The 11580-nt window shown below is 40.1% G+C and overlaps 1 long non-coding RNA gene across 1 annotated transcript; it reads right to left on the bottom strand.

Annotated features, from left to right (window-relative positions):
- Positions 1-3217: 3217 nt before the first annotated feature.
- Positions 3218-6696, bottom strand: LOC139025262 (uncharacterized). The gene is made up of 2 exons (XR_011476770.1): positions 5960-6696; positions 3218-5794 (listed from the first exon to the last, which is right to left on the bottom strand). It is a non-coding gene; the product is annotated as an uncharacterized lncRNA (long non-coding RNA).
- Between the last annotated feature and the right edge of the window lie 4884 nt (positions 6697-11580).

The following is an 11580-nucleotide window of genomic DNA, read 5'->3' as shown; positions in this document are numbered from 1 at the left end:
TCCAGTGTTTTACTTGCTATTATTGTATTTACTTCGCCACCATGGCCTTTTTTTGCCTTTACTCCCTTATCTCACCTCATTTGCTCACATTGTATAAAGACTATTTTCCTACTCTGTTATGACTGTATGTTTGTTTTACTCCATGTGTAACTCTGTGTTGTTGTATGTGTCGAACTGCTTTGCTTTACTCTGGCCAGGTCGCAATTGTAAATTAGAACTTGTTCTCAACTTGCCTACCTGGTTAAATAAAGGTGAAATAAAAAAAGTGATTAGGCATATATGATGAACAGAGAGTAGCAGCAGCGTAAAAGAGGGGTTGGGGGGGGGGTGGGGGGTGGGTCACACAATGCTAATAGTCCGGGTAGCCATTTGATTACCCGTTCAGGAGTCTTATGGCTGGGGGTAAAAAACTGTTGAGAAGCCTTTTTGTCCTAGACTTAGCACTCCGGTACCACTTGCCATGCGGTAGTAGAGAGAACAGTCTATGACTGGGGTGGCTGGGGTCTTTGACAATTTTTAGGGCCTTCCTCTGACACCGCCTGGTGTAGAGGTCCTGGATGGCAGGCAGCTTAGCCAGTGATGTACTGGGCCGTGCACTCTTTGTATTCGGTCATGTTTCCGGTGGTGTTGCGCTTTCAGTTTTGCGCGAATGCTGCCATCAATCCACGGAGTAACATTAAAACCTATTATATTTATCATAGTTATTCAGGAGTAACATTAAAACAGACTAATATGCCCCACCAACATTAGTCAACTAAACAGAAAACCCTAAAATTGATGAATCCAATGATGACAGAATAGTCAGATTAACTGATAACTAAAATAGCAGTGCAGATGTCATTATTTTGCAGAGATGTATTATAGGTAATTAATCTGTAGGGGACTTCTTAGAACGCTACAGACTTTGTAGCGCAGCAGAAATATCAGCGTTTCTCAAAGCCAGAGGTTGTGAGTTAAATCCCAGGTGGGTTCATTTTGAAAGTCAGGACTAAGTGATCATGTCGAATGTGAAGTGTATCACTTACATAATAACCCCCATAACTTTTTATGACATCCCTTACAAAAAAAACGTATATTTTCACATGTGAAATATCTGTTTTCACATGTTGAGCTGAAATGTTAACATGTGAACGTGTAGTTGTCATGTCTAGTTTCATGGTATCACGTTAAAATGTATCCCCGTGTTGTCACATTTATTTCATGAGATCATGTGTTCACTTGCTAAAGTATTTTCACATGTGTAGTTAATATTATCACATGTTGTGATAACAACCCTGGTGTCATGGCAAAATTCCCAATTCCATCATCTCCCCCTCATTCCTGATTGGCATAATACATTGTCTTCAGAATGTATTCACACCCCTTGACTGCATTTCAAATTGATTACATTGAGATGCTTTGTCACTGGCCTACACCAAATACCTGATAACATCAAAGTGGAATTGTGTATTTCGAAATGTTTACAAATTAATTAAAAAGGAAAAGCAGACATTTCTTGAGTCAATAAGTATTGAGCCACTTTGTTATGGCAAGTCTAAATAAGTTCAGGAGTGTATTGTGCTTAGTAAGTCACATAATAAGTTGCATAATAAAAATAGTGTTTAACATGATTTTTGAATGACTACCTCATCTCTGTACCCCACACAGACAATTATCTTTAAGGCCCCTCAGTCGAGAAGTGAATTTCAAACACAGATTCAACCACAAAGAACAGGGATGTTTTCCAATGCCTCTCAAAGATGGGCACCTATTGGTAGATGGGCTAAATAAAATAAAAAACAGACATTGAAAATCCATTTGAGCATGGTGAAGTTAGTAATTACACTTTGGATGGTGTACAATACACCCTGGGGAGTTTTCAGGGGAAAAAAGAAACAGAGTTAATAAGAACAGACAAAACCCTAGAGGAAACCTGGCTGTCTGCTTTCCATCAGACCCTGGACATGAATTCACCTTTCAGCAGGACAATAACCTAAAACACACGGCCAAATCTACATTGGAGTTGAATGATTTGCCAAATTACAGTTATGGCATAAATCTACTTGAAAATCTATGGCAAGACCAGCAAATGTTTTTCTAGTAATGATCAAAAAACCAATTTAGAGATTGAATAATTTAAAAAAGAATAATGGAAAATATTGCACAGTCCAGGAGTGGAAAGCTCTCAGAGACTTACCCAGAAAGACTCACAGCTGTAATCGCTACCAAAGGTGATTCTATAAAGTAATGACTCAAGGGTGTGAATACTTATGTTAATGAGATATTTCTGTATTTCATTTTCAATACATTTGCAAACATTTCTAAAAACATGTTTTCACTTTGTCATTATGGGTATTGTGTGTAGATGGGTGAGAAAAATACAKAATTTAATACATKTTGAATTCMGGCTGTAACACAACAAMATGTGRAATTAGTCAAGGAGTATGAATACTTTCTGAAGGCACTCTATCACTCCTCACCTCTCCACCTAATAGCTGATGTGTGGTGAGCGTTCTGACACACAACTGGTCGTCTTGCATCACCCAGGTGGGTGAAACACTTTGCTGGTGGAAGAGGTGAGTTTCCCCCTACTATGTAAAGCACTTTGAGTAACTCAGATATTAGAAAAGCACTATATAAATCCAATGAACTTTTAATTTTGTTATCACAGTAACTTCTCATAAGATCACGTGATAACATGAGATCACATGTGAAATTCATGTGTTTTTTCCATAAGGGTAGTGCCACTGTCTTATCCCATCATAACACAAAATAAACTGCTATTTTATGACAATGTTTGTTAACAATGTCAGTGTAAACAAACAAAGTACTTGAATGAATTACTCTAGCAACATTCCTCAGCCGTATACCACAACAAGTGGCAGGGTGAATTACAGACTGCAGCTTGAAATGGCCATTGACATATTCTGCAGCAGGTTTGTATGTATTAGGATGACTCACGTACCGGAGGCAGCTCTGCAGTGTAGTCACTATCTGGCACAGCCACAAAGTCATCAAATCTGATGTCTTTACCACATTGCTAACTTTATGCCAGACCCTAAATTAGGATAAAAAGTGTATTTTTGTTTCCATGTATTTTTTTTGATATGTAGACAAATTAGACTTTGCAGCTGGCCCATCTAGTGGATATCACTCAACTCTGCCTCCAGCAAAAGATTCATCCCAATAAACGTCAACCTGCTGTTCTGGATACAGAGAAAGTACAGAGACCAACAACTCCAAAACACCATTTAATCTCTTAGTACAGTTTACTATAACTGTAGAGACGGAACTCTCAACCATTTACAATAATCACAACTTGATACTAGAACACATCCAACAAATATAGCATTTTGCATTCATTGTCATTGACAGCACATTTAGCAACCACTGAGTTAGAGCTACTCTTTAGTTCCTGAGTGGTGACCTGGTTAAATGCACACCACACTACCCAGGTCTGCATGGCATCTGCTATACAAGCTCAGGTTCTCACAGAGATTCAACATCAATGTAGGATGGTCACTCACTCTCACATCACATACAGGTGTAGGATCTTAATTTGACCTACATTTTCAGTGCAAAATAAACAGGATTTGAAAAACTAGTAAAAAATGTTGCTTGATTGGTTGTTAGGCCAAAGTAGTCTACATGAAAAGTGCAATACTGTTAAAGCTGCAATATGTAACTTTTTGAGCGACCCGACAAAAGGGTTTCCAGGATAAAGTGTTTCATTTTGAATCACATATTTGCATTGTTGTGCTGAATACATGAATCCAAACATTTTAGCATCTTCCCATTTTTTTCAACAATTTACCTCCAAATATATGAAAGTGTATTTTTGTAGAGTGTAGAGTGTGTGACACACGTACAACATGTGAAGGAGCAAACATAAATAGAGAGAGAAAGTTCACAGGGGAAAAGCAGTCAGACTTCACCTTTAGTGGCTATAGCCTGGTTAACATCTGAGGTTTCTTATCGCCCCCTTCAGGAACAGGCTTGTAACTACTCCACATTCTAGTGGATCACAATATAGATACTAATATGGTCATTGGTCACATAGCAACAGCATAAGCCCTCAGTCTACTGGGTCTGCCCTCTTATTCCTTCCTCTCTCTATCTCATCATAATAGTACAGACATGGAACACTTCTGTATGGGTTCATATCAGTAGAAGTTAATCTGAATGTGGTTTACAGAAGACTGACAGCAATATGGTGCATAGAGATTTAGTTAGAAAGTGTTGCTTTACATAATAAGAAATATATAGAAACGTTCAAGATGTAAATGTATTGTTTCAACTCAGAAATACAGAGAGTAAAATAAATATGTCCTTAAACCAAGTTATATTATATATTTACATTTACATTTAAGTCATTTAGCAGACGCTCTTATCCAGAGCGACTTACAAATTTATTGTTTGATATATGAGAATTAATACAAAACACAACACACCTTCTCCATTTTAAGTTCCTTAGTGGAACACTCATCTGGCTGGTATAACAACTACTGAAACCATTTTACCAAATACTTAGTAGACAGTATTTCAAAATGAATATAAGACAAAAGTTTGTGGAGTTTAAAGGGAGACTCAGCGATATGATGTAGATATTGAAAGTAAACTGCATAGTGGTTCAATTTCCACAACTAAGAGTGTTGAAGCATGAGGCTCAACTTCTCCTCTGTTTTGGTCCCGTGGCTACGACACTGTGAACAGAGTGAAGTGCATATGGGCAGATACTTTGTGTGACCGTGAAGTCCTGCATCTCGCTCATCTCAATATCTGCGGTGGCTCTTGTGGCAATGTCATTTTGCTGAGTCTACCTTTAATATAAAGGAAGCATTAAAGCTGCATTATGTAAATATACATTTTTAATCAAACTATAGCTACGTGTTCTATCTTAACTGTTATAGTAGGTCGACCATCCAAGTATAAACACATCTTCAGTATTTTAAATTAGAATAAAAAACTGAAAAGATTCACATACTGTATATATCCACCTGCATGTAAAAAGCATGATGGTATTTAAAATACAACATATTTAAAAAATACAACAAATGTGACTATTAATTAAAAAAAGGCACTACACTATTGTTTAATTAACAAACTGAAATAAAGACAGATAAGTGTAATATATTTAAAAAAAATCTACATCAATTAACAATAACAAAGGAAATGTCACGACTTCAACCGAGGCAGGCTCTCCTTCCCGTTCGGGTGGTGCTCGGCGGTCGTCGTCACCGGCCTACTAGCTGCCACTGACTCTTTTTCCTCCCCCTCCTTATGTGTTTATTTGTTACACCTGTGTTTAGGTGATTGTTAATTAGTGTGGCTTTATTAGTCAGCCAGCCCGTGCGGGATTGTTCATTTGTACTTTTGGATTCGGGAGTGGATGTATGTATTGTGGACTGGGTTTTGTCTTCCGTGTTTGGACGTTTGTTTATGACACCCAGTAAGTCCGTATTGGACATTTGTTTGCCGGTTGTGCATTAAAAAGAAAGCACCGTATTGAAGCTCTGTTGTTCCTGCATCTGACTTCACACCCCCCCGACACCCAGAGCGTTACAGGAAAGCTTACAATCCACCAAAAGCTGAAAACGTCAACTTACAAAATCATAACATTCAGCATTTGTGAAATTCCATTCATTGATATTAAACTGAGTAAACACTATCATATATCAATGGTAAAAACTTTATCATATAAATGGTTGTTCAGCTTACAGTTCATACTGTAATGATCACACGGATGATTCAGTCTGTTCAATGACATCATCACAGGGTATCTGGTCTTGAGGAGATTTGACTGTTGAACACAAACCTACAGGAATATAATGGATGAAAGCAGCATTAGAGATAAACTGATCCAACTGCTCTTTCAACTGTACACAGTTATACAATGTATCCCATCAGAGAGCATGACATAAAGAAGGAGATAATCCAGCTGGATAAGCTGATTGTAGATACACTGAAAGAAAGTTCTCACCTCGAGCCCTGCAGCATTTCACCGTCAGCACGATGGACACCAGTAGAAAGGGAGACATCACCAGTAGACCACACAGCAGCCTGGTCAGAGAGATGGAGACAACGGAACCTGGAGGGACTAGAAAAACACATGTTTTACCATCAAGACACTTAAACACACACACTGCTCTTCTGACATCTCAGTCTTGGGGTTAGGATTTGTTTCCTGATATTTAAATATACAGGTCAGAGTTACAGAATCTCCTTCAGTCAAGGGATGGACCGGGCTCTCCAGGATCACATCACCAGCTGTATAACATAATATATAAATAATACTGTAAATCTGGAATCGTCACTCACAATACTTCAACATCTTATGAGCTTGTACATTTTTACATTGACATTTTAGTCATTTAGCAGATGATCTTGTCCAGAATGACTTATAGTTAGTTAGAAAGCTAGGTGAGACAACCACATATCTCAGTCTTAGTAAGTACATTTTTCTTCATACACAATAAAGTAGCTACCAGAAAGTCAGTGCTAGGCAGCGTTAAAAGTCAAGAGTGACTGTTAGCTCAGTTTTTTGGGGTTGGTGGATATTTTATGAGATGCAATCATTCAGTTACAGAACTGAAAATCATATCATACATAGTACATGTAAAAAAACATTGTGAATGTTGTACAACAGATGCTCCAAGCACTGTGACGTTGACAGCATTGCTGTACTCTCCTGACTCACACAATAACAGCCATTTATCAAATAAAACTGTTTTAGACTGGATCACTGTACAGGGTGTAGTAGACTGGGTCTCCTCTCCCAGCTCTGCACCAGTACTGTCCTCCATCAGAGACACTGACCCAGCTRAGTGTGTAGGAGTATACAGAGGTTGTGGTTACTGGTGTAGAGTCTGGTCTGTGTCTGTACCAGTAAAACTTCCATTCAGGAGACTCTACAGTACAGCTCAGTGTCACTCTGTCTCCTGTGAATATGTTCTCTTTGTCTGAAGTCAGTGTGGTCTTTGGCTGATAATCTGTTTGGTATTTCAATATGTTTGAATGGTAAAATAACAACAACAACAACTAAATGACTCACTATTCGCAGTAACAGTGACATCATCACTGATGAATGAAGATGTGGGTCTGGATCTTCTCTCTCCCTGACACCAGTAGAGACCCTGGTCAGACTCAGCAGCTCTACTGATGGTGAGAGTGTCTCCTGTTATAGTGTGTCTGACAGACTGGGATACTACATTATCATTCCTGTCTTTGTACCACTGATAGATCCATCTACTGTCAGACCCTACTGAACACATCAGAGTAACTGTCTCTCCAGGAACACAGGGTTTGGATCTACAGTTCAGTTGAGCACAGTGCAATAGAGTTGGGAAGAGTTCAGTAGAGTACAGTACAATAGAGTAGTGTACAGTTCAGTTGAGCACAGGGCAATTGGGGCGGCAGGTAGCCTAGTGGTTAGAGCGTTGGACAAGTAACTGAAAGGTTGCAAGATTGATCGAATCTCTGAGCTGACAAGGTAAAAATCTGTCCTCCTGCCCCTGAACAAGGCAGTTAACCCACTGTTCCTAGGCCGTCATTGAAAATAATATGTTTTTCTTAACTGACTTGCCTAGTTAAATAAAGGTAAAATAAAATAGAGTAGGGTACAGTTCAGTAGAGTACAGGACAATATAGTAGGGTACAGTTCAGGAGAGGAAAGTAGAGCACAGTACAATAGAGTAGGGTACAGTTCAGTAGAGTACAGTACAGTAGGGTACAGTACAGTAGAGCATAGTACAATAGAGTAGAGTACAGTAGGGTACAGTTCAGGGGAGTTCAGAACAATAGAGTAGGGTACAGTTCAGTGGAGTAGGGTACAGTTCAGGAGAGTACAGTACAAAGAGTAGGGTACAGTACAGTAGAGCACAGTACAATAGAGTAGGGTACAGTTCAGTATAGTACAGTAGGGTACAGTAGCGCACAGTACAATAGAGTAGGGTACAGTTCAGAAGAGAATAGTACAATAGAGTAGGGTAGAGTTCAGTAGGGGACAGTACAACAGAGTAGGGCACAGTTCAGTAGGGGACAGTACAATAGAGTAGGGGACAGAATAAGAGAGTTGGGTACAGTTCAGAAGAGAATAGTGCAATAGGGTAGGGTAGAGTAGAGTAGGGTACAGTACAATAGAGTAGCGTACAATAGAGTACATGACAATATAGTAGGGTTCAGTTGAGTAGGGTACAGTACAATAGAGTACAGTACAATAGAGTACATTATAATAAAGTAGAGTTCAGTTGAGTAGGGTACAGTTCAGCAGAGCACAGCACAGTAGAGTAGGGTAGAGTAGAGTAGGGTACAGTACAATAGAGTACAGTACAATAGAGTAGGGTACAGTTCAGTAGAGTACAGTACAGTACAATAGAGTACATAACAATATAGTAGGGTTCAGTAGAGTAGGGTACAGTACAATAGAGTACAGTACCATAGAGTATGGTTCAGTTGAGGACAGTACAATAGAGCACAGCACAGTAGAGTACAGTAGAGTAGGGTACAGTAAAGTAGAGTACAGTAGAGCCGGGTACAGTACAGTAGAGAACAGTACAACACAGTAGGGTACAGTTCAGTTGAGCACAGTGCAATATAGTAGGGTATAGTTCAGTAGAGCACAGTACAATTGAGTAGGGTACAGTTCAGTAGAGTACAGTAGAGTAGGGTACAGTTCAGTAGAGCACAGTACAGTATAGTACAGTACAATAGAGTAGGGTACAGTTCAGTAGAGCACAGTACAATAGAGTAGGGTACAGTTCAGTAGAGTACAGTACAATAGAGTAGCGTACAATAGAGTACATTACAATAAAGTAGGGTTCAGTAGAGTAGGGTACAGTACAATAGAGTACAGTACCATAGAGTAGGGTTCAGTTGAGCACAGTACAACAGAGTAGGGTACAGTTCAGTAGATTACAGTAAAATAGAGTAGGGTACAGTTCAGAAGAGCACAGTACACCACATACAATAGAGTAGGGTACAGTTCAGTAGATTACAGTAAAAAGAGTAGGGACCAGTTCACTAGAGCACAGTACACGTAGAGTAGGGTACCGTTCAGTAGAGTACAATAGCAGTAGGTACAGTTCAGTAGAGCACAGTACAGTAGGGTACAGTACAGTAGAGTAGAGTAGGGTACAGTTCAGTAGGGACAGTACAGTAGAGTAGGGTAAGAATAGCGTACAGTACAATAGAGTAGGGTTACAGTTCAGTAGAGCACAGTACAGTAGGGTACAGCTACAGTAGAGTAGAGTAGGGTACAGTTCAGTAAGGGACAGTACAGTAGAGTGGGGTACAGTAGAGTATGGTACAGTTCAGTAGAGACAGTACAATAGAGTAGGGCACAGTACAGTAGAGCACAGTACAATAGAGTAGGGTAAAGTTGACCACAGTGCCAATAGAGTAGGGTATAGTTCAGTAGAGCACAGGTTAGTAGAGTAGGTACAGTACAGTAGAGTACCAGTAGAGTAGGGTACAGTACAGGAACGCACAGTAAAATATAGTAGGGTACAGTTCAGAAGAGCACAGTACAATATAGTAGGGTACAGTACAGTAGAGTACAGTCTACAGTACAATAGAGTAGGGTACACAGTTCAGCAGAGCACAGTACAATATAGTAGGACAGTACAGTAGAGTACAGTCACAATAGAGTAGGTACAGTTCAGTAGAGCACAGTACAATATAGTAGGGAACAGTCAGTAGAAGTACCAGTACAGTAGGGTACAGTTCTGCAGAGTACAGTACAATACATTAAAGTAGAGTACAGAAGAGTAGGGTGCAGTTCAGTAGAGCCCAGACAACAGAGTAGGAGTACAGTTCAGTAGAGTACAGTACAATAGAGTAGGAACAGTTCAAGTAGAGTACAGTACAGTAGGGTACAGTTCTGCAGAGTACAGTACAATACATTAAAGTAGAGTACAGAAGAGTAGGGTGCAGTTCAGTAGAGCCCAGACAACAGAGTAGAGGTCGAGTTTAGTAGAGCACACTACAATAGAGTAGGGCACAGTACAGAGAGCACAGTGCAATAGAGTAGGGTACAGTACAATAGAGTACAGTACAATAGAGTACGGCACAGTACAGTAGAGCACAGTGCAATAGAGTAGGTACAGTACAATAGAGTAGGGTACAGTTGACCCACAGTGCAGTAGAGCACATGTTAGTAGAGTAGGGTAGAGTAAAGTATAGTACAGTAGAGTTAGGGTACAGTACAGTAACGCACAGTAAAATAGTAGGGCAGTTCAGTAGGCGACCAGTACAACTAGAGTAGGACAGTTCGGTAGAGTACATTAAAATAGAGTAGCGCGTAAAGTTCAGTAGAGCACAGTACAATAGAGTATGGTACAGTTCAGTAGAGCACAGCACAGTAGGGTACAGTTGGCGACAGTACAGTAGAGCAGTACGGACAGTAGAGACAACAGTTACAATATAGTAGGGAACAGTTCAGTAGAGTACAGTACAGTAGAGTAGGGTACAGTTCAGTAGAGCACACAGTACAATAGAGTAGGGTACAGTTCAGTGGAAAGCAAGCAGTACAATAGAGTAGGGTACAGTTCAGTAAGCACACAATAGAGTAGGGTACAATTCAGTAGAGCACAGCACAGTTAGGTACAAGTAGGGCACAGTACAATAGAGTAGGGTACAGTTCAGTGGCAAGCACAGTCACAATAGAGTAGGTACGGTTCAGCTTAGAGCACAGTACAATAGCAGTAGTGTACATTCAGTAGAGCACAGTACAGTAGGGTGCAGTCAGCGAGCCAGACAACAGAGTAGCGTAGAGTTTAGTAGAGCACCACTACAATATAGTAGTGTACAGTTCAGTAGGGACAGGACAATAGAGTAGGGTACAGTAGAGTAGAGTACAGGACCAATAGAGTACATTACAATAAAGTAGGGTACAGTCAGTTGAGCACAGCACAAGAGCTAGGGTACAGTTCAGTAGGGTACAGTTCAGTAGAGCAAGTACAATAGAGTAGGGTACATTACAGTACAAGTAGAGTAGGGTACATTCAGTAGAGCACATTACAATAGAGTAGGGTACAGTTCAGTAGAGCACAGTGCAATAGAGTAGGTACAGTACAGTAGAGCACAGTACAATAGAGTAGGGTACATAAAGTACAATAGAGTAGGCGTAACAGTTCAGATAGAGCACATTACAATAGAGTAGGTACAGTTCAGTAGAGCACAGTGCAATAGAGTAGGGTACAGTACAGTAGACACAGTGATATGGAGTAGTTAGATCCAGTAGAGCAACAGTGCAATAGAGTAGCGCTACAGCTTCCAGTAGATAAGTACAGTAGCAGTAGGCACGTACAGTACAATAGCAGTAGGGTACAGTTCATAAGCACAGTACAATAGATAGGGTACCAGTTCAGTAGGACAGTACAGTAGCAGTAGGTAATAGCAGTGGTACAGTTACAACATAGTAGGGAACAGTTCAGTTAGAGCTACAGTACAGAGCATCAGGGTACAGCTTCAGTAGAGCACAAAGCTACAAATTAGAGTAGGGTACAGTCAGTGGAGCACAGTCACAATAGGATAGACAGCTCAGTAGAGCACAGTACAACTTACAGTAGCGCCGGTACAATTCACGAAGTCTCCTCCTGTTGG

The sequence above is a fragment of the Salvelinus sp. IW2-2015 genome, unplaced genomic scaffold (genome assembly GCF_002910315.2).
Source record: "Salvelinus sp. IW2-2015 unplaced genomic scaffold, ASM291031v2 Un_scaffold2437, whole genome shotgun sequence".
NCBI lineage: Eukaryota > Metazoa > Chordata > Actinopteri > Salmoniformes > Salmonidae > Salvelinus > Salvelinus sp. IW2-2015.
Note: the sequence above shows the minus strand (reverse complement) of the source record. Positions and strands in the feature narration are given on the sequence as shown.